Source organism: Phasianus colchicus, chromosome 8 (assembly GCF_987193195.1).
Source record: "Phasianus colchicus chromosome 8, bPhaCol1.hap1.1, whole genome shotgun sequence".
Classification (NCBI taxonomy): Eukaryota; Metazoa; Chordata; class Aves; order Galliformes; family Phasianidae; genus Phasianus; species Phasianus colchicus.
Genome location: NC_143443.1, coordinates 12917698 through 12940238, shown reverse-complemented (window position 1 = coordinate 12940238; position 22541 = coordinate 12917698). Strand labels below are relative to the sequence as shown.

Sequence of the window (22541 nt, the reverse complement as noted above, 5' to 3'; positions counted from 1 at the left end):
TTCATAGTACAAAGCTGATGGTTGTTACCCTGGTTTTTCTGTGGCCTGTGTGAGGACTTGAAGTTTGAAAAAGCTTAGAATAAACATTGAAATGCTGATATATATTTTTTAATTTTATCTTTTTAAATTTACCTGAAGTGTGACTGAAAAATGTACTGTTGTATTTTGAACATAAGACATACAGGAAGGACCGAGGAATTCTAACTAAGAACAAAATTTCTTAAGTCTTTTCGGGTTTAACCAACATAATGTTTTCAGTACCTGGTTAGGATTTTTTGATTACTATAATTACATAGAATAACAAAGCTTAAGTCCTTTGTAGAAACCGAAGGCAATTTCCAGTTGTGTTTGTGGATAGACTAATTACTTTACTATACTTGGAGTAATGCCTCTTAGCTCTTTTTAAAATTGGGCATCACTGTAAACCAAACTTTTCTTGCAAAAGGCTTAATTGGTTCTAATTTGTTGGCTAGGTAGAGCTACTTGGGAAATGGACAGCAGAGCTTTCTTGGATGGAGGCTTCCTGTCTATATTACTTAGTTTGGCATTTGGGGCATTATCCTGAAGCGTTGCAGAGTTCTAGCTCCTGATTGACCAAGGAAATAGTCCACGCTGTATCTGATTTTAAAATAATAATTTTTTTTAGAAGGGTTGGAGAAAAGACCACTCTTAATGGCTTGAAAACAGTTTTAAAGGAGCAATCCTTCTGAGAGGTATCACTGTTTCCTCTACTTCCATAGCTGGAGTCATGAGAGGCACAGGCAGCTCACGAGCCTCAACTGGTGGATTACTCTACTGCTCTTAGCTGTTGAGGTGCTAAAAACTGGCAGAAAGGGGAAAAAAAAAAAATGCTATTAGCTGTCTCTTACTAGTTCAGTTCTTCTGGTAAGCTCAGTTTCTATGCATCTGAATGAAATCTGAATTGCTGTAAATTCCTCAGTGAAATGACATTAGGGACTGACATGGGTGTTGCAGGGATTATGAAAATGTGTGTTTTTTATTAATTGTGACTGAGGCATCCAGAAGTCCCACGTACTGGAATGTGTGTATGCCCCACATCACTGTGTCTGTAACGCAGTGAATAAATCATTATACTTGTTTGCTCTTCATCACTGCATCTTTGGTTTAGTCTTATGACACTGGATTCTGTGATTAAGAAACAGCACAGCACAAAGCTAAAACAAAGTAGCAGCCAGCTGATAGTGTGCACCTTGTGGTGGTAACAGGAGTGAGGATGCCAGCTGGTAGCAGTTGTCTGCACTTTGAATACTGTACCAAGGAAGGTCATCAAGGGTGGAAGGAGATACGTTTTGATAAAACAAGAGGCTGAGTACCTTTATTTTTAAAAGTCAAAGGTAACTGTTAGCAGAACTTGTCCCAGCGCTGTGTTAGCTCATGTTAGTGCCTTCATTTCAGTGTGGAAGCAATACATCACCACACACCAGGCTCTGATGCCACGTCAATTTTTAGAAGAATTTACAATTTAATTTCCTATTCATTTTATTCATAAGAATGTAGATTTAAGTCCTCTGAGCAAAACCATGCCCACATTTGTTAGAATGTTCTTGTGCCATTCAGGCCTGCCCCTACAAGTGCTTTTTTTGTCAGTTTTGGTTTGAGTTCAGGTATTTGCAGTGTAAGCTCAAATGGTAACTTCAGTGTGCAAAGTTATACATACCTTATTTTTTAAAAAAAAAAAAAAAAGCTGTTGTAACTGCAGTTTGACACAGTGCCAGTCATTACCTACTGTTCTTCAGCTGTAATCTGTGTGCAGCAGCCTGTTTCCTTTCTTCTCTTGAGGTTAAACTGGTAGTGTGGGGGAATGTGTCACCTCCTGAGAGCAGAAGGCATCCCCAGAGCTGTGTGGTAGAGTTGCTGGCAAGGAGAGGCTCACAGGCTGAGAGCAGGAGGCAGCCAGGCTAAGCGTGGGCACGGGGACTGAAATGGCTTCACATGGATTCTTCTTCCTATTCTGCTGATCTAGAAATGGCTTCGTTTGATTGTTTGAGGGAGATGCAGATGACAGAGAATGTGCTGTCATGTCATGGCTCAACAGGGGGAAGCACAGAAGAGGTGCGTGTGGTCTAAAGCGCAGACGTGCTGCTGTTGGGCAGCCACAGCTGCACGTGGGATGCAGGCACAGCTTTTCCAGCACTCCTAAGTGGTAGACAGAGCTGGAGAATGGGTATCTGTCTTCTGATAAACGATTGGCAGGGCTTGAGCACAACTCATTAGAGAAGCAGCAGAAGATTGCAAAACAGTCATTTCTGCCAGTTGAAATTGCTCTGGTCCCTAGAGACTTGGCAGTGTGATTCACCACGATGAAATATTCAGGTTTTAATCATCATTGCCTAGTGCAAAAGCTGTAACTTGGCCATTTCTGAGGTGTCCATCTTTTTTGTGCATGAAGGAGTCTTAATATGTATGGAAAGCATGTGTAAAGAGATGCAATGTGTTTACATGTTAAACTTCTAAGTGTCTGTATATATACATCTTTCTCTATATATACACGCATGTATATGCTTGCATTCATTTGTCTGCAGACTTGATGTCTCTGGAAGAGGTGACCCATCTGCTGGGCCTGTGTTCTGTGTGCTGTCAGTATATGCTATCAGATGATGAGCTGTGAGTCACTGTAGAATATTTGACTTCGGAGCTTATATATTTTTTTTACAGTAACTTAATTTTATATCTAAATTGCTCTTCTGCTTTATTTAAATCTTAATCGTCCCCTTTTTAGTGGGTCACGCCCTGAGGGTGGATTTCTGCAAAAGCTGGTGCTTTAAGTTCATACTTGTACAACTGTTCCTTACTGCTGGACCCACTGTTGTGGAGTAGTCCACACTCATAGAACACTCTATCTTCAGTGGTTTTCTAGGAATCCCAAGCGCTAGTGTTTTGGCTTTCTTTAAAATGAATTTGGCTATCTGGGCAGCCTGGGATGGTTGTGCACTCCTACACACTGTCCCCGTGAGCCAGGCCCTGCTGCACACTCCAGCAATGCTGTGTGATTGCAGCCCTGGTGCTCTGCTGTGCCCTGACCCCAGTTTGGTCTTCCTCCTACAGCTCTGCCGAGAGTTGCTTAGTAATTGCCGTGGGTGTTGCAGTAACCACGTACCAGAGGGAAAACATATCTGCCCTTTGTGCTTCTAAAGACTGGTAAGAGAGGGATCATGACGCTGACATGCAATTCTAATGCTGAGTCTTAAGGGATGCCAAACACCCTCAGGCCCACTTGGTGGTCTGAAGGTTTGTGTGTTAATGACACCAGAGGAAATACCTATGTGTGAGATGTGGGCTTGATCTGAGCAGAAACCTCACCTAAATCCCTCTTTTCTTGTTTGTTTCCAGAGGGACCCTGGAAATATTTAGCTTAAGATTTTTACTAAGGTTTTGATATTCCACTTTCCCCAAATACGTTGTTACTGCAACATAGCTCATTTATCTTAAGAATCCCTGAGCTCACCCTGAAAGATAAGAATGAAAGGAAAGAACAACTCCTAGTGCTATTAATGAAAAGATGTGTGTGAGAGTAAAAGCAGCCTGAATTTTGCTCTCAAATGCATTACTGCATTTCCTAATCCCCATCACCCTTGCCTGTGTTAAGGTCTGTTTTGCACAGCTCAAATGTGAAGTAACAAATAGGTGATACTAGACCTAAGTTGTGTGCTCATGTGCATTTATTTTTCCCATCAGGATCCCATTTGAAAGGTATTCTGGTGTTTGGGAAGAAGCATAGGGGCTATTTTATGTCCCAGGTAAAAATAGATTTTTTTTCAAAGCAGCAGTGTCCAAGGTGTCTGTGTTGGACCATAAAGCCTTGATCATGCTTGCTGCAGCTGGAAGGATTCAAATGCTTTCTGTTCTTTCTTACAAGGTTTTAGCTTGTTGATTAGTATTGATTGCTGAAGGAATTGACCACTTGAGTAGATGCGGAATCAAATAATCCCCTCCATTCTTGCCTTTCAAATCCATTGTCATGGAACAAGCTGCTGAGAAGCTTTGCATGCTTGCCTCAGTGTGATGGGAAATTCTCTCATAGCCTCATTGGTAAAAATTGCATCTTTTCTTCATCTCCAAGCATTATTGACAAGCAATATTTGTGCATAAATTTGGGGGTAATAGTTTGTAGTTGCATCTAGTAGAACAACAACAGGAGGCCAGAAACAACAGCTTTTTGACATGTCTTATGATATTGACACAATGAGATCTGGCCTAAATCCTATGGGTATTTCTGATACAAAGGTGACTTTTCCAATGTATTTTCTTAGTGTGCCACTAGTTCAACTCTCCTTACACACATCCTGTATGAATGGAGTTACTGTAACTAATGCAGCTATTAATTTCATATACTAAACTGAACTCTGAGATACTGGTGACAAAATGAACTGTCCTCTCACCTGCTTAAAACCTGTGCAGCTGTGCATGAGAAGTGCATCAAGGTGCTTGCCAGGGAAGCCAGAAAGAAGCAGTCGATACTATGGAAATTGTGTGTGGATTTTGATAGCAAAATTCAGGAGAAATTAAACAGTTTTGTTCTGTATTAATTGGAATTCCCAGAGTATAAGTTTCGGGTGATATTTCCAAGAGGTTACTGCTGTCATATGGAATTAAGGATGAATCGAACAGGAGATGCAAGATCAGCTGTGTAAGCCTTATTTCTGATTGCCTTCAAAGAAATCCAGGGAAGTTAAGCAGTCTCCATCATGTGCTGTGGACAGACTGCAGCAGGAAGGGTACCTGTAGGTACCTTGGGTCTGACTGTACTGCTGGTGGCTCCTTCTGGCCTTGGCCTTAAATTTCCTCTTCATACTACTGTGTCATCATCTTCTATTTATAGTAGAGCCATTTTATTATGCAATTATTGTGAAAGTACTTGTTTATTTGATAAATATAAACAATCGGCTATTAAGCACTTCTTATTCAACTTACTCTGTTTAAAAAGCAATTGGAGTATTCAAAATTCTTTAATTAGAGGACAGAAAGATTTACATGCCATGTAAAACCTGTGAGGAAAAGTCTAAGTTAGTGGGGGAGGAAAAAAAATATTTTTAGTTGTGAATTGTATCTTGTTGTGGCAGGCATCCACATAGCATGGTTGTATTCCTGTGCAGGAGGTGGTCCTCATAGGGGTTTCTTTGGAGGCAGTCATTTTGCTTTCTGCTTTGGTTTCTGATTAGATTCCAGAGGCTGAGCTTCTCATAACTTGAAATTAGCTCTTGGGTGAATTTCCAGAAGAAAAGTATTAAGAGCTTCAGGACAAGCAGATGTGCTAGGGGTGGGAAATATAGCAATAATAATACAAAGAGACATACATATACATGCACATAGGTTGTGGCTCACTGATTCTTTGTCTCCTCTGGGAGACCAGTGCTCCAGGTGCCAGCCATGGACCACTGACTTACAAAAGCCTATCCCAAAGGAGAAAAAAAAAAGCATCAGAACTGGGGAAAAGAACAAGAGAATTCCTGTTCCCCTTTTTAAGATGCAAATAAAATATTGATATTAGTTAAAATGTAGATTGTTACTACAAAATAATATGAAGCATCAATATAGTAAATGGACAGATGCCTGCAGTATGGAAAAGTGGCTGAGGCACTTAAAGCAGAACTGTTTGTCTTGTGCTGATTTTGCAAGCTTAGAGGTAATCCATCAGTTTTATGCAGCTCTCAGATACAATGCACAGAAATCATAGTGCCACTGCACAAGTCTTTACTAGCAGTTGCTATCATTGCCAAATGGTCTCTGCATATTGATAATGAATTCTCTCTGTTCTGCATGTAGCTTTCCCTGAGGTAGTGTGAAACTGGAACACCGAAATGATTTATGAAATGGAAACCTGTTTGAGAGCTCATACCGGTGGTGGTTTGGCAGTTGTTTGTCTTTGTTATTTTAAGTGTTTTATCATGGTATCAGTTCCTAAAAAATAATAAAGAGTGAGTGTGTGTGCACAGATACTGCTGCAGCACTCAAACATCCCCTACTGTCTCGGAAATTAATGGGTATCAAAGAATTGAGCCTTGTGTGTGGATCTGTGATAATTCCATTAGGCGTGCAATGCTGTACTGAAAGATGCATTTCTTCTCTTATAAACAGTAATGAGAATTTGCAAGCTGTAACTGTTACTTCAGGGCTGTTTTCCATTGGACCTGTCTGATTGTTCAGAAATTTGCATTTGGAGATGTGGGCAAGTTTGTTCTGCAGCTCTTGCTTTCATGTGAGCCTTGCTCTCAGTGAGGAAGAGGAATGGTATGAATGGTGGGCAATCCTGCAGAGCCCCACAGCTGGGGATCCAACCTGGGATAACAACTCCAGATAACTTACTGAAGAGTTAATGTGTTGTACAGACTAGACAAAATAAAACATCAGTGGTAACTTCTGTAAATGTGTTCTGAGGGGTTGAGATGTGGAATTCAGTGGTTTCAGAAAATTACTTCAAAAAGAAAAGACAAAGCAAGAAGGCTGTGTTACAGGTAATCCATCCTTATGCACAAAGACAGAATCCATCGCGGTATGCAGGGCAGCCATTAGAGCTAGTCTCAGAACCCCCATGGGCTGCAAAGCCCTTCCCTGCCTTGTGTTGGCAGCTGCCAGTGCTGGGCACAGGGTGAGTGGGTGCTGCCCTGGTGCTGACAGCTGTGGACTGGACCAGAGCCCTCACCTGTTTCCTGGGGGCTGTCCCCTGTGGTCGTGGCCTTGCAGGGTGGGCTAGGTCTGCTCGTGGAGCTGTTAGGTGCAACGTGGGTTGTGTGAGCAGCTACTCCTACAGGGCTGGGTGCAGATAAGGATTAATGTTACACTGGGATTGATCAAGAGTTACTTCATTTGTTGATGTATCAGGAAATCAATTCACTGATGTAATATGTTATTATTTTAATACTGCTATTGCCTTCCTCGGGGCTCTGTATAATGAGACAGGAACATACTCCTAAAGGAAACCTTTTACATGTAGATCAGCAATAACGGTGGTTGGAAGTAAACATCATTATATTTTATAACAAATCTGACTGTAAACAGGCAGACTCAACAATGTTTTCCAGCGACAGCAGCTTTCCTGGCTACTTTGGTATCAACATTTGGCATTATTTGGTTGCTCGGCTCGCTCCATTCTTGAATCACTTTCAGGAAAAAAAAAAACCCTCCATAGGACTTGGATTTGGGAGCAGACAAAGATTCTTTCTGTACTTTAATATTTATCTACATGCATAGAGATGTTCCAGATTGGTGCCCTCCTGGTGAGCAGGGTGGTCTGGGGGCACCCACAGGTACCTCTGAGGTGGGATTGGGGTGTCCCTGGGTACTGTGACTGCATCCTGCAGCACTACCACAGCTCATTGCAGTGGAGGCAAGTTCTTTTAAATCAGGTTAATTTGGGTTCCAGCAGCAGCTGGGGTTTTTCTGCAGCAGCAGCTGCTTCAGAGTGGGTCAGGTAAGTCCTTGTGTGCTGCACTCAGATGTGGCGTTCCCTCTTTGCTGTGTTTGAAACTAGTGAACTTCAATAAAATTGGGGAGGATGAAAGCTGAGAGAGCACCTTTGTAAGACCAGCTCTCAGTCTATCCCTAAAACGGACAAGAACAGGACTGCGCTTTAGCACACATCCAGCAGCATGTCACAGACTGGTGAGGTGCCACCAACTGGCAGTGGGCTCTGCGTTCCCACACTGACATGAGTCACTCTGAGCTGATAAAAGCATTAGGTCTAGTCATAACTCACCCCAGTAAAGGTTCACAATAGCTTCAAGAGACTGTCTGAGACTCAGTCGCTTTCTGAGCTCCTGCTGTCAGTTCGGTGACAGTCGGGCTGTTCTGCACATTATCTATTTTGCAGGATCGCTTGCTGGTGAGCAGCTTGGAGTGAAGGCTTCATCTCCATTAAGTTGCTGGAGGTGTTGATGTTGACCTCAGTGCTCCTTCTGCCCCTGCATTTTCCCGAATGAACGTGTATTTCAGGTCACCATCACATCTATGAGCACTGTGGGCATGGCCCTGGCCATGCTGGGCTGGTGCTGCAGGAGGAGATGAGCCCTCAGATGGGGGTGGGGATGAGCCTTAGTCCCCTACTGTTGCTGCCTGTTCGTTGCCAAAGACAGAAGCCTCCTTTCAGCCCTTCTGCTTCATGTTTTGGCCTCTCTCCTGTTGCCAAGAATATTTTTACTCTGCATCAGGAGAAAATGAATTCATGCCTTCAGGATTTGTACTCTTTGCTCTGTGCTATGTGATAGCAATGCAGTGAGATGTGCGAGTGGAAACTGCATTAATGATTGATAAAAGCTGAGAGCTGTTTAAGTTTTTTTTCCTGTTTAATGACTATCAATAATTTAATGCATTTACTGTATGTTTTTAAGAAATAACACCCATATTACAGCCTTGAGTTTAATAGGCTAAATGATTCAAGCTTCGAAAATATACCCATTTCCAGCGTAAAATGTATCCTCTTTTTAATTGAGAATAAGACAGAGAAAAGTGGGGAAGTTGAGCTCTTACAGCACATCGCAAGAAAGCAGTGTGAAAGAGCAGGAAGCTGTGGGATTGGCTGCCCACCTGGCCTTGTCTCTGTGCTTTGGGTTCTGAGACCCCCAGGAACACAGCTAGCTGGGCCGGGTTCTCAGCACCTTGCCACCTCGGTCTCTTTGGGCTGAACAGCGTGGCCTCCAGACAAAGGATTGCTGCTTTCTAGTTCTACCTTCATGGGGAAGATAAATGTTTTGTAAAAATGATTTCTCCTCTCCTCGTTTCTTGGGAAGGGGGTGGATTTTTAAAGTGATGAGCATCTTCTCTCGTGCTTGAGTGAGCTGGGCTTGGTGTTTGCATACGACGCATCTGGAACAGAATCTTCCTAGTGCTGGGTATGTACTCTTGGTGGTTAAGAAAAGGTTTTGTTAGCATTTTCATTACTGGCAGTCATTGCAGTTCAAGACTGATAAGTAAAAGTCATGTATGGGTTGATTTGTTTTAAGTGTGTTACCAAAGTGTATTTATGTGAACAGTGCTTTCGTAGACTTAATTTTTCACAAGGACAGATTTTCACAAGGACCATACTGGGAGCTTTTAATGACAAAAAGCAGATGGGGAAAGATGGGGGAAATATCTGTGTATATTTAAGCTGCAAAATGAATTATGTAAACACCTCTAAATAAAAATGCAGATGTTTAATTCATTTGGCATTTGAATGAAACTCGTTCAAATTTAATAAGTATGGTTCTTGTTTAGGAGCTGTATTTCATAAATAAAGCACAATCTTTATACTTGGACATCTGTTGATGGGTGAATCCCATTGCTTCAATAATACCTGGGCAAATCAAAGGAAAGCTTGATCTGCATTTTGATTCATGCTTACCATGTTTTTATCCTTTGGCTACACTTCTTCAGCAGTATTTTGATGACTTTTTTTTTAATATTTGTAATAGATGTGAAAGTGAGCTTAAGTGTTTCCTCTTAGTGCAGATATCATCTAGGGGAAATAATGTTGGTATGTGAAGAAACTTGTTCCTCCACAAATACCCCCAGTCCAGGTGGGGGTATTTACCCTTTTCTGTGTGTACAGACAGATACACACACAGGGTAGGGATATACTTTTAATTCATCTTTAACTACATAAGAATTTCTTGATTTCTTGCTTGATCTCTTTTGCTGTAGGAAGGTGTGATGTTGTGTGCAAGTTTTATTTCATACCTATCTTAATATCTAGCTTCTGCCCCAATGCCAGATATTAAAATAGAGATCAGAGAAGGAACTTGACATGAAGGACTGAAGCTCTTGGCTTCAAACCATGGGTTAGGGTTAGAGAGCTACAGGCAGTGGGGGGGGCTCAAAGCGCACTCAAAAGAGCAGGTACTGATAAGGTGGCCCCTGGAAGCATGTGCCCACAGCCTGGTCTGTGCCTGGCCTCCCAGTCAGAGCCTTGTCCCCCAGCACCATCAGTAGCAAAGGGGCTGGAGGCCAGTGTGTGACATACAGCACTGTTTTAAGGGACATTTTAACCAAGGTCGAGAAAGGAATTTCATCATAGTGGTAAGGAGTATTTTTCTTCTTAACTTGCTTATTTTCTACAAGGAGAAATGGAGATTATTTCTTCCTCAGTAGATATTCACGGAATAGTTATTTTATTAGATGAAGCCTTGAAGAATTTGAGAAAATGAACAGAAGAAAATAACATTTTTTATTGCGTTGGAAAGTTGACCTATTTCCATTAGCGCACACTGAGTGAGCATGTATTTTACCTGAAGGAAAGTAGCCACTTGGAAAATAAAGACTGAACCTAGAGCAGACTGTTTTTTGTCCCTATGAAGTGCACAAGCTGGTGATGATGCACTATTTATTTTTTTAACCCTGCTTTACCTTATGTTATAGCAGAATGTGTGTTTTGGGGCATGAGAGGGTTGCTGTTATACACAGTGAAGCTCTGATCTAATTCCTTTCTCTGGTTCTTGTGACAGAGGTAATAAGCATAAGAGATCTAGGAAATCCAACAAATCCAGATGTGTTCCAGGCTGACTGACTGGTAGGACTTTCCTTTAGCAGGGCAGTGCCCCAGCTGCTGTTGACCCCAGCTGGGGAGAGAGCTCTTCACCTGCTCGATGGTCTAGGCTGGAAGTGAGGGGAGCTGCTTTCCCAAAGCTCATTATTTTCTGACAGTCCAAAAATCAATTAAATTGAAGATTACATCCTGGTAAATCTCATGAATTCTCTTTTAACCATGAGAAGTGAACTAGCTTCAGTGCATATCTGGAAAGAATGTTTCTATCGTGCGCCAAAAGGAATGAATTTGGCAACGATCCTCTGGGAAGAAGAGTTAATTTTTAGTCAAGTTAGCATTTCAGAACAGCTGGTCCAGTTTTAACCTTGGGTTCAAGTATTGCTCAGAATATGACATGTGGTGTAAGTACAGTGAAAAGCCATCTCTGGCTAGTGGAATTGAGGGTTGTTTTTATTAAGCTAGATTTAAGAAAGCATCTTGGCTGAATCTGCTGCAGGAGTTGACTCACACTCCATATGAGGGTGTTTGTCTTAACATATGCCTCTTCGCTTATCTACTGTTGATGTCAACGATTTGTTGGGTTCCATGCTGTGTTTCCCAGTTTTATGTTTGTTTCCTTCTCATACTAGCTGTATACCCAAAACATTTTGACACTTTCTTATACAGATTATCTCTGGTCCTGCCAGAAACTTAGTCAAGTCTCATGGTACAGTAAGCCATTTTGCTAGGTTTCTCCGATTAGATTTTGACTTTTAGGTAACGCGTTACTTCATTTCATTTTACTTTATATTTTTATTGCCTGAGGATCTGAGAACAGAACAATTTCACTTTCTTTGAGAGAAGTGATGTCTGAGTCAAAACTACATCGCTAAGTGGTACTTGTGACAGATTTCTGTCTTTCTGAGGGTGCTGTTAATAAACTTCAGAGTTTTGCACTTAGCCTTCTTTTTTTTGCCACCTTGATTTTATGTTTGACTAAAAATATGCTTCCTCCAAGACTCGTACATTGACTTAAAATTTTTCTCTTGGCAGTATGAGGATGCAAGTGTAAAATTTTAAGCACTTGAAATGTAACCAATCTATCAACTCCTAGCAGACTTCACCTGACTACTGTTGGGGGTCTCTCTTGGCAGAGAGAAAAACACTCCCTAAAGCATCCTTTTGATTTTATAATTAAATGGAAGTGATGCGAACTAGATAGAAAACTAGAGGGTGTTTGGGGGAGGGGGTGTAGGTTTAGTGAGCTGTTCTGTGTGGGGGCTGCATGGGAGGATGTTGGGAGCAGCTCACTGAGGGCCACCTCTTGTCATGCCTTCCCACAGAGGCTGAAGCACGCTGTCCCCTCTTGAGAAAATGTAATGGCCTGAGTGCTGCTGGTGTGGGCTTCTGTTTGCATGATATGCAAAGGGTGCTGGAGCCTGTCAGGGGTAGGGGTGTCTAGGAGGAATGTAGGACAGAAAGGACATGGAATTAGCCAGTGTGGGAAGGTTTGCCTTTAGGGAGTGGGCTGGGGAGGCAGAGCTCTGAGCAGGTAAATGTTATATGTCAGGTTCCCTTCTGCTTTGCTGTATGTTGCAAGACCTATTTATGGTGGGTATAATAAAGTAGAAGAGGCTTTGAGTTGCTAATCTCGTTCTTTCTCTCCTTTGTGCATGTTTTTCCGGTGGTTTTTTTCCTGTGATCTTCACTTAGTTTTTCATTGTTTATTTACACTGCCACTGTTGCTTCATGAATTCTTTAAATCATCGCCTATCTAGAGGGGAATCTGGACAGAATTATTCTTGCAGCTTTAAGTCTTGCTGACAGGAGGAGAGAAGAGCAGAGCTGTTGTCCCCCAGAGAAATGTAGGAACTGTGGCCACTTGAAATTGGACAGACGTGGTCGGCTCGGAGGGAGATGTTTTTTCTGGAAGTGCCGCATTTTCTGTTGTTTTGCATCTGTTGGGCCCCTTGTGCAAAACTGCTCTGGGGAGAACAAGATTTGGGCTGAAGCAAGTGGGATAATTATCTTTTGGGGGTTGGAGAAGAGAGGTGTGGGAACTCTTTTCAATATTTTGAGGGCTTGCATTTGGATTTTCTATGGGACAGAAAGGGGTAGTTTCCATGTGAGCATGAGCTAACAAAATGTGATGGAGAACAGACTGGATGTGTTTCTTTTTGTTTATTTGCTGTGGAAAACCCTGAGTGGTTTGTCATTTCCTCAAATACATTAATAGCTTGCATGCATCCTTCCACTTGATTTGCCTGCCTTTCATCAGAGGCAGGTACTGGAGGTAGGGAGGGGCCCATTAATTCTGTGCATCTGTAAATTTCCTTAAATTCGTGGTCAGAATGGGGTTAAGAGTGTCTGAGATACGGTCTGAGGTGAGCATTTGCGGTTTATGGCACTGAAGCAGAAGAAAAATGGATTTCTAGATGTTATCTTTCTTCACAAGAAGGCTCTTTGGTTTCTGTTCCCATCATTTTGGCATTTCTTTTTTAATTGTAAGATTCAATATAACTGGACTCAACATTGTTTTAGGACAATAGTTGTTTTAGGTAGAACAGTTAATTAAGAAGAAATAGAAGTTATGAGCGGTTGTACATCTCATAATTCATAAGCGCTTGAATGTAAGTGTATGCCTATATGTTGAGCATGCAAGCTGGAATTTGCCTTTTGCCAACTATTTTGATAGTAAAAACTGTTCATTTAAATCTTTACAGATGTGGGTGTGAGCTTGACTGAAGCGTATTTACTTCACTAGATAAAATGAGGGCTCAAATATTTTTAGATGGGATGACTTTTCCCATTTTGGTGAATCCACTTCCATTTTTCTTAGCAGTAGCTGACTTCATATCCACGCCTTCATATGGCAAAGACAGGAGGAGACAGGACTGCTCAAGCTGGTACTTTTGGACTGGAGAAGGAGAGGCCACAGTAGTTTGTCCAAGGAGTTGTAATCTGTGGCCTCTTAAAAAACAAACAAACAAAAAAACCTTAATATGTCTTTCTTTTTTTTTCTACTTAGGAAATACCATTGTGCTGAGGAGGAAAACAACACCCTACTCCTTCCCCCTGGCTCCTCCTCCACTTCTCCTTGCTGAATTAGAAGCTCTGGGAATGTTCTAATTGGCGGCGGCCTCTTCAAAAGGTAAGAGGTAATGATGTGTTCTCTGAGGTGCTTTACTTGCTCGTCTCTTCTTGGAAACAAGGGTGATATTAAAAGCTTGTCTGTGTAGAGCTGAGACAACAGCTCTTTAACACAGGTTGTCCTTCTGCTGTTTTTTCCAGTCTGATGCAAACAGAAGCTTTCTGTGCTTATTGCTCCATTTCTGGGGTGCAGGATACAGTCCCTCTGCAAAAACTGGAAGAGGAGATGCATTTTAAATGCTTGCAGGGAAATAATAAATAATGTGACTGTTGTATTGCTGACTGGTTGAATCTTTTTTCTCACTGTCAGCTTAGATGAGAAGACAGTGAGATAGGTCTAGAGAAGCCAACTTGAAGAACGATGTCTCATAAGGTTTTCCTTCTATTATTACATTTTTAACCCATCTTGTTTGAGGCTTTCAGTGGTTTCATGGCTGTTTGTACCACTGGTGGATAAGGTATGAACCAGCTGGAACACCAACTCCATATCAAAATGGACTGCATTGTGAACAGTCAGAGGCAGTCTGCAATTTCTCACCTGTCCAGGCTTTAAATTTTGGGCAAAGTGCAAAATGTGGTTGGTTAGAGTTCAAATGCAGCATCTTCTTTGTAGTACTTCCTAAGCAATTAAATGTTGTAGTTACATCTGATGGTGTGATCCACATGTAATCCTTATCGTTCCTTCCACAGAATTTGTCAGGATATACAAAAGAGAAAAGCTTAGTTCCGTGATTCGTAGGACAGAATGAGGTGCTTGAGCAGACTGAAGTATGTTGCTGGACAAACCGCATATATGCTTTGATAGCAGACCTTGGTGTTCAGGTTATTAGTTGCTTGGGAACTGAAAGTAGTGCTTCAGGAGGTTACTTCCTGTTGTAACTTTGTGTTAGAGGCAAGTTTTCCTTGTAGTGGAGGCAGTGTCTCCTGTTTAGACCTCCTCTGGTGCAGTTCAGCTTAATACCTTACCATAGCACTGACAGGGGGTTTCTGCTAACTTGTCTAGTTTGGGAGTATGGGAGGCCAATGCATGATGTATGTTTTTCTTGCAGATTTGCTCTGTGGTACTAACCTTTGTGAGGGGCTTGGGGAGACATTGCAGTGCAATAATGTCTTAAATTGCACCAGTGAGATTTGTCAGAGTTCATTTGTCAGATGCCTCAGACTGACTAAGTACACTAACTTATAAAGAATAAGCTGCAGACAGGTAATGTGCCTCGGGATGCTCTTTCTCATTCTCCATCTCATTCTTGATGGTGCTAAGCCAAACTAAGTCTTTATTGAATGGCCGCCACCAGCTGCCTGACTATGTTCTGCAATAAGGCTAATGACCTAATGGGCAAATGTTTCTTGGAGACCTTCAGCTGAAATGGAGACAAGGAGAAACATACAGACCAGCTAAAGGGTTCTCAAGGAGCTTGCAATTTCCCCAGGGCCCCGTCTATGTAATTACCTGTCTATCGCTTTGTCTCCTATCTTTTAATGCAGGAGGAGTGTCAGACTCCAGGCTGCTAATCTTTGTTACTATGGAAAGGCTGTTTACACTCCTCTTCTTTCACTTTAGAAATGGCAATTGCTGGTCCTCAGCTGGTTCCCTGAATTTAACTTAAAAACGGCTGATAGCTTTTCTCCTTGGTGCCAGACTAAATAATGCAGCCAACTGTGCTGTCACAGGCAGGCATTGCCTCTGCTGCTGTGGTGTGATGTGAGGAGGAGTCCACAGAAGCTGCCTGGTGGCTTTTGAACCCATTTTCTCCCAGACGAGTGAAGGGTTCTGTAAAACTCTTTTGAAATGCACAATCGTGGGGCACACTGAGATGTGGGAGCTTTGGCTGAGCTGCAGGTGTGAAGGAGAGCTGTTGTTAAGATTCATAGCTCCAGCTGAGTTTTTGTACAGTTACTGAATGCCTTCAAAATCCCTGGGCTTGGGGCTGAGGGAAGCAAAGACTGCGCAAGCTGCTTTGTGGGACTGTGGACATCAGCTGCTGCCACTGCCTCCCACCCAGCACACTTCTCACACAGTGCTTCGCAGCAGAGGCACTCTGTTCCATCTGTGGGCTGCTCTGCTGCCACTTCTCTTTGGCTGGAGATAGCTGTTTTTCCCTCTCGCGCTGCACTGCAAATTTAGAGGGGAGTCCTCACTTGCTGCTCCCCAGCACACAGTTCCTGAGTGCTCTGTCAGACTGCCCATGCCCTCCTTTCCGTGACAGCAAGGTGATGGAGGCCATTTCTGTGTAGCACAGTGTCTGTCCCCTATGGGGCTGCTGCAGGAGCTTGTGTCCAGGAAACGCATGCTGTTTAGCTCCTTTGCAGTACCTTTGTCAAGTGTGCTTTAACTGTCTGCAGATGTGTGGTGTTTAAGCAATGGAGTCTGTATTATCAAATACCATATGCAGTCTGTATTCCTTGGGGCGAAAGGCTTGGGGAGGAAAGGCTGCTGTGATAGTGACACTGGAGAACCCAAGCAAAAGGAAATTGCTGCCTGTGTGTCACACCAGAGCAGAGGCAGGAAAGGTGGGGACAGGGAGGCTCCTGCCCTGATCCAAGTGTGGAATGGGAACAGAAGAGAGGGCAGGGACAGGGCGGCAGTGGATCAACTTGGCTGGTGGCCCACAGATTGCTGTGTCATTTGCTGCACTTAATGCTGGGCTTCCCTCCCTGTCTTTAACTAAATGGTGTACAGAGATTGTTCTCAGGTTTTTTGTTCCTTGAAAGAGCAACCATATCAAAATTCAGATGGTCTCAGAAATTGTGCGCTGATTTTGAAAGAACTTTTGTCCTCATTATTCCTCCCCCTCCCCACCCTTTTTTTTGCCCTCATTTGTATCAACCTGAGCCATCTCCGAGGGAAAGGTGACACTGCTGCCAGCTAACATTTCAGGTGGCCAGGCTGGCTGTTAGCAGTGTGCCTCTAACAACTCACCTGCCTGTGGGAAACTTACCCTCTTTGTTTGTATTTCTCTTTTCATATATAAATCAAGGTCATAACTCTTGAGCATTACAACAAGGTATTTGTTTCGGATCTTCCCCACCTTTTTTTTTCCCCTAAGTCCTTTCAGAAGTTTTGAGTTAGTATCATTCAGTCAGATGCAAGGCAGGTCAGTGGGAAGCTGCATGTTGTAGAGAAATTTTGTCTAGAAAAGCCCATGCCGATTTGAACTGAGTAAACTTGTACTGGGAAGTACTTTGTAACATGTGGTCTGAAATGTCTGGGTCTGGTGCTGATGGCCTTGAAAGCCAGATGAACCACATCAGTGATTCCTAGTGTGTGATGCAAACCAAACTTCCCCTTGGTGCCTTCTCACATGCAGAGCTGTCTGGTTGGACCAGGTTTGTGTTGAGGTTATCAGCTGCAGAATATAAGCATGCTTATTTCTTGAAAGAGCCATAGTTTTCAGTACTTTTAGTAGTGTTTTGGTTATAGTTTCCCTCGATAGAGCAGGAAGCGAGACCTGTGTCTTAAGATGACTCAAGCACTTTGATCTCCCCCTCTTCTTCTCCCCCTACTCCTCCCTCAAGCCAGGAACCTGCTATGATTTTAGGCTTAATGATCCTTCCATCTTCTCCATGAGCACTTTTGCAAAAGAAAGGATGCTCTCTTTTATGGAAGAGAAAGGGGGAAAAGGAAAGGTTTTCTTTTCTTCAGCTTCTCAGGAACTTTTGGATATCCACAAAATAAATTGAATAGAGACAAAAATGAGGCATGTGAAGAAGAACACTGTTGCCAGCGAAATGAGCAGCTCTCTAATTTCAATCTTCAGGCTTTTGGCTAAAGAAGAGTAACATAAGCTTTTTTGCTGCTAGAAATTGAGAATTTGGCGGTAGTATGCAACTGTAAAATCTGTAGGCGTACAGTGTAGCAGAAGCTGTCTCTACTCCTATACTGCACATGGTATTTGGCTTGGGAGAAAGTTCTTTGCTCTCTAAGAAAGTTGAGGATCTGGATGGGACTGACTGCCATTTGTGCATCATATTTAAAGCTGCGTTTTATTCAGGAAAGATGAATTAATTGTATAGACTGGTGCTGTTTTTCTCCCTCAACGTTTACCTGGCTCTTTCTTTTTTCCAGAGCCTGTGGTCAGAACAGTGAGAAGGAGAAGTTATTAATCCGCATGCTTCAGCAGGGAAGCTGAGAACTGAATGAGTTTTGGGCTGTGGTACCTATCCTCTCTCAATTCTTAAGAGCATTTGTGGTATGCTTGAAGTGTATTGGGGAGTGACAATTCAAGCAGCCCAATAAGATATTGTTGGTAGAGGGAGAATGAAGAATCACAGGAAAAGGATGGAAGTATGCAAGTGGTTCACCAGTGTCACACTAATAGAATCCTCAAATCAAGTGCTCATTCACTTTAACCAGAGGTTAATTAATCAGAGTGAGTAATGATAAATAAAAGATAAGCTGCTTTTAATGAAGTGAAGCAGCTTTATTAGCAGTAAGCAAAATGCAGAATATTTGGTCTCTGGCACTTGTGGTTTGGATGGGGACTGTGGTTTGCCACCAGCTGTTGGAGTGCAGTAGCCTTTTCTTGCTGTGTGTCTGTAATTCTGTGGCCAATTCAGAATGCAGGAGATGAAATCAGATTAGAAGCAGGTATAAAATCAGGAATGTTTCTTATGGATCTTATTGTGTGCTAGTTCAGTATTTACCTACTGTCATACTTTCCTTGCAGACAGCAGACTTTAGACAAGCACAGCAAGGAAGTAAAACCTGTGTGTGGCTTCAGGAGAGTGGTCCTTCTAGAATGGAAGCAAGATGATCCTGCCTGGGAACTGCCAGCTTAGCCCCATAGCTATCAGCAGCTGTCTGCCAACCGGCAGCTTACAGACAGAAATGCTCCAGGGAGGTGCTACCTGTGTCTTTCTTTCAGGTGGAGGGCTGAGGCCTACCTGTCACTGGCTGTTAAGCTGAAGCAAATTTGCTTACGCTTGTTCAAACGATCTTCTGTCCTCCGTGGTGCCTCTGTGCCGCTGCTGTGTTCCCCAGCGTCTCTCTTGGGAAGCTGTAGGAGCTGTCGATGTGCTGTGATGTGCGTGGCAGTGCAGGGCTGTAACTGCAAGTACCCGTGGATCTGTAGACTAAGTGGATGACAGAAGGAATGCACATCTGTGAGGAGGCAAATCTCTGGAATGCTGAAGTCAGTGGTGGGCTAAGTTAAGTCAGCTCAAATATCCACGCTTCAGCTTGAAATTAACTTATGACTGCATATGAAGATCCTTATTAAAATACAACTCTAAATAGTAGTTTGTTCACAGAATCACCTCACAGGCAAACCTCTTACAAAAATTTGTCATGTGGTAAGGTTACTGCTTTTGAACTGAAGGAGTTCTGTTGGTGGTCTTAATGTGACTTAATGACAGGATGCTGGCAAGTAAATTACGCACTACCTTGCTCTCCTCCTCCCCAAGCCCATCTGTAACAGAGCCCGCTTCCCACTGCCACTCGAGTGCCAATGCCTTCACCTCAAAAGGAGCTGACAGTTCCCTGGTTCAGCACTGTAAGAGATCTCGTATGCTTAAGTGAAATGAGAATGCTGCTGTAGAGGGAACCTCTCAAAAAACTTCTGAGAATAGTATGGGGAAGAACTGCTGAGATCCTTGAAAGTGCACTGGCAATTTTTGCCTTTACCTTGAAATGAACTGGAAACAAACTTGTGAAGGAAAAGCTGCTGTTAAGGTGAAGTTGTGATGACTGGCTCCAGGATCTGGCTTTTGCTTCTTGTCTTTTTAGGAACACAGTATGCTCTTCTATTTGTGCAATTGCGGTGCAGCTCTGTCTATACTATGCATTGAATCCCTGTTAGGCTTTCTGTTTGGATTTTTCTTTCTAACAACTTGTTTGTTGCAAGTCTCAAAGTTTCAGAAGTACAACTTCAGGGTATGTGAAACAGAGAAAAATTGTGGCCTTTGCCTTTATACTGAAAAGATGAGGTTAATCTAGCACCTTTTGAAAACCTTGTAAATATTTGACTGGCTATTTGGCTCAACTGGTTAATGCTTAACGTGAGCATTCCCTGAAGTGCATGGTGTAGGTCTTGAGCTGAGGGCTCACAGTGTGTGCAGCAGTTCCATGTGAAGATGTCTGTCCACCACCACCCCTGGATGTGCATGCAGGAGGAGACAGCTGGATGAGAGCTGTGCTGGCTCCAGGCAAAGCCAGCTGAGCATGGTTCAGTGGTGGTGACATTTGTCTGAGCTGTCCCAGCTGACTTTCTCTGCCTTGATGCTTTTGCTGGTCCAGCACCAGTGTGGTAATTAGTCCAATTAATCCCTGACCTCTAAATGATGGTGAGCATCTGAGGCTCTAATATTCTACTGCTACCTGTGAATATGGAAGACTACTTCTGTGCATATGTAGAAATGGGATTAGATTGTGATTGGTCACTGAGGAGTAGCCTAGAGGTCAGTGACAAGTCTGGAATGAAGCATGTTAGAAATCTAAGAAATTGTAGCTTCTGTAACCTGTCATAGCTTGCTTTCAAAATATCCCCTTCTTGCATTGTATTCCTGCAGTTTTCTAAATGAAAGATTTTCTAGTTTTCTAGCACTGGAAAGTTAGTGTACAGACCAGATAGAAGACTGTTTGCAGCTTTATGAACAAGATGAAAGAAGGCTTCCTTCTTAGTTTCAAGAGAACTAATCAGTGCAAGACAGCTTTTGCTTTTCTGATGTAAAGATTGCTCACTCATAACATCATACTGCTTCAGCCCTTTCAAGTGATAGGAGCCTTAAATATCACTGCAAATGGGAGAACGTACTTTCAGAGAACTTCAGTACCCAAAAAGACCTGAAGCATTTAAAATGAGAACCATCAGTAGCTAGTTATAAAAAAAGGTATAGGTGAAATGTCTGTACCACATGGTAATTGTACCCAATACAGCTGTCAGATGAGGATCCCAGCTATGTTTGTCTGATTTAGAGATGAGCACAGGATAGTCCAGTAGCTGCCAAAAGTCACTACCCCACTACTGCTCCATTAGATGTAAATTAGCAAGGCCATGATGTCTGAAAATTAACTGGTTACATGGCATTAAATTCCAACCCTTTCCATAACTGCATTTATTTCTTATTAAAAAAAATAAATCCGTTTGTTAATTTCTGATAATAACTTAAATAGTCTAAGACTATTTACCCAATCCAGAAAGCTATGTTGGCTTTAAAAATACTTACAGCTACAGCCAATTTCCAGAGGAACTGCCTGCCTGCATTGGTGAATTGAGAAAAGAAAAAAAAAAAACACCCAAAAAACAAAACAAATCAGCTGAGGAACAAAGCATGCTGCTGTCTCCAGAGCACATACAGAGGATGATAAATGTATCTGAAGGTGTAACTGTGAGTGGTGCTATCTGGTTGTGTGACATCGTGCTGTCTCTTGGTGACTGCTAGGTGGTTTTTCTTTGCTTTTGGAATTCCTGGGAGTCTGGACCTGATATGGGAAGATCGTGTGCATCACTGGTTAGGACTCAAATTTAAGTGTTGGTGGTTGCACACAAGTCTCCAAAATGTTGATTTCAGAAGATTGAAAATAGTTGCGAATAATGTTGGCAGATTGCAGTACTCCTTTATTTTCTAATTTTCAGCATCTGAGACAGGATATTTCCTTTCAGAAACCGTTAGTCCTCATCTACCTAGACACAGTTAATGAGGTGCGCTACTTTATACCTTTGTCAATAACTTGGTAGGAAGTATCTTTTAATTATCAGTAAAACTGTTTTGATTTAGTGTGATGTTTCCCTAATAACAGATTTCCAAGAAGTTAACCTTTGCCAATGGTTAGTATTTCAGATAAATTCATGACTAAGCAAGAGTACTGCACTAGTAGTGATGATGTTGAGATGGATGTGGTGGTCCATGCTGATTTTTGAAGCCGTTCCTCATATACCATGTAGAGTGATATTTTATGTACTGATTCATTACTTCATGTGCCTTTTCATGGAGTTAAGAGTTGTCTATCTTGTCAGTGGAACAAGCTTTTGTTCTAGATATTCTTGATTATTTAAGATGAATTTCAAAAATAAAATATTTTCTTCACTTGACAAAAATGTCTCAGGAGAAAATGGGCAATCAAGGAAGTGCTTGTGCTGGGAAAAGTGGATCCTACTTGACGCACAGGAAGGAGGTTTGCCTTCACTCTGTTGGATTCCCTAGGGAAGGCTTGGGTACATTTGACTCCTGTGATCCAAACAAGTCCCAAAGAAAGACGTTGGAGATGCTAAGAGAAAAATGGCATGTCATAGATACGATGTGAGCTGCAATTGGAGCACCTCAGTTGTAATTCCTACACCCTGTGATATGTTAGTGGGCTGACATGTCTATGGGCGCCAACTGACTTACATAGGTATGTGTCCTATTATAGCATGACAGCACTGGGAGAGAGTATCAGTCCTTGCAATCTGTTATCAGATGGGGGAATTAGATGCAGGCAGTGGCTCTGCTGAAGGACTGCTGCGTTCTGTGAGCTCAGCCTTGATTCAAGCAAAGTCTAGTACTTGCTTCCTGAAAGTGTTTGACAAATGCAATTGTGAAATGAAAGTCTGTTGGGCCTCTACAAAATGTCAGTCCTATATTTCTAGCTGAACACATGGATGCACAGAAAAGCAAAGTTATTTCCCTGCAGTCCCCCATCAAGCAAATGACATAGCTGGGAACAGAACTGAGATATCCTGGTGTCCATTCCCCTGTTACAATTACTAAATAGTGCTTTCTTCACTGTAAGCATGAATTGAGCCAAATGGCGTGTACAATTAGCTTTTTTTCCAGAAAAGCTGACAGGAGAGATGGAAGGATGAGGGGAAAAGAGCAACGATGGGGGAAGGGGAAGTCATTCAGGGATAACTGTACCTGCTGGGGACACAATTTAATAAAAAGCAAGGAGTGGAGGAAGCAGCCCATGTTCCAGATGCATTGTTATCTGCAGAGTCCCCTATCTGGAGCCTCTGCA

At 42.4% G+C, this 22541-nt stretch overlaps 1 protein-coding gene across 9 annotated transcripts in view; it reads left to right on the top strand.

Moving 5' to 3' along the window:
• ZMIZ1 (zinc finger MIZ-type containing 1) overlaps positions 1-22541 on the top strand; it is a 326518-nt gene that overhangs the window by 33019 nt on the left and 270958 nt on the right. For all 9 annotated transcript variants that reach the window (XM_031602968.2, XM_090144977.1, XM_031602969.2 and 6 more), the window contains exon 2: positions 13485-13607. The gene's annotated coding sequence lies outside the window, so the exon portion shown is untranslated. The remainder of the gene's footprint in view (positions 1-13484; positions 13608-22541) is intronic.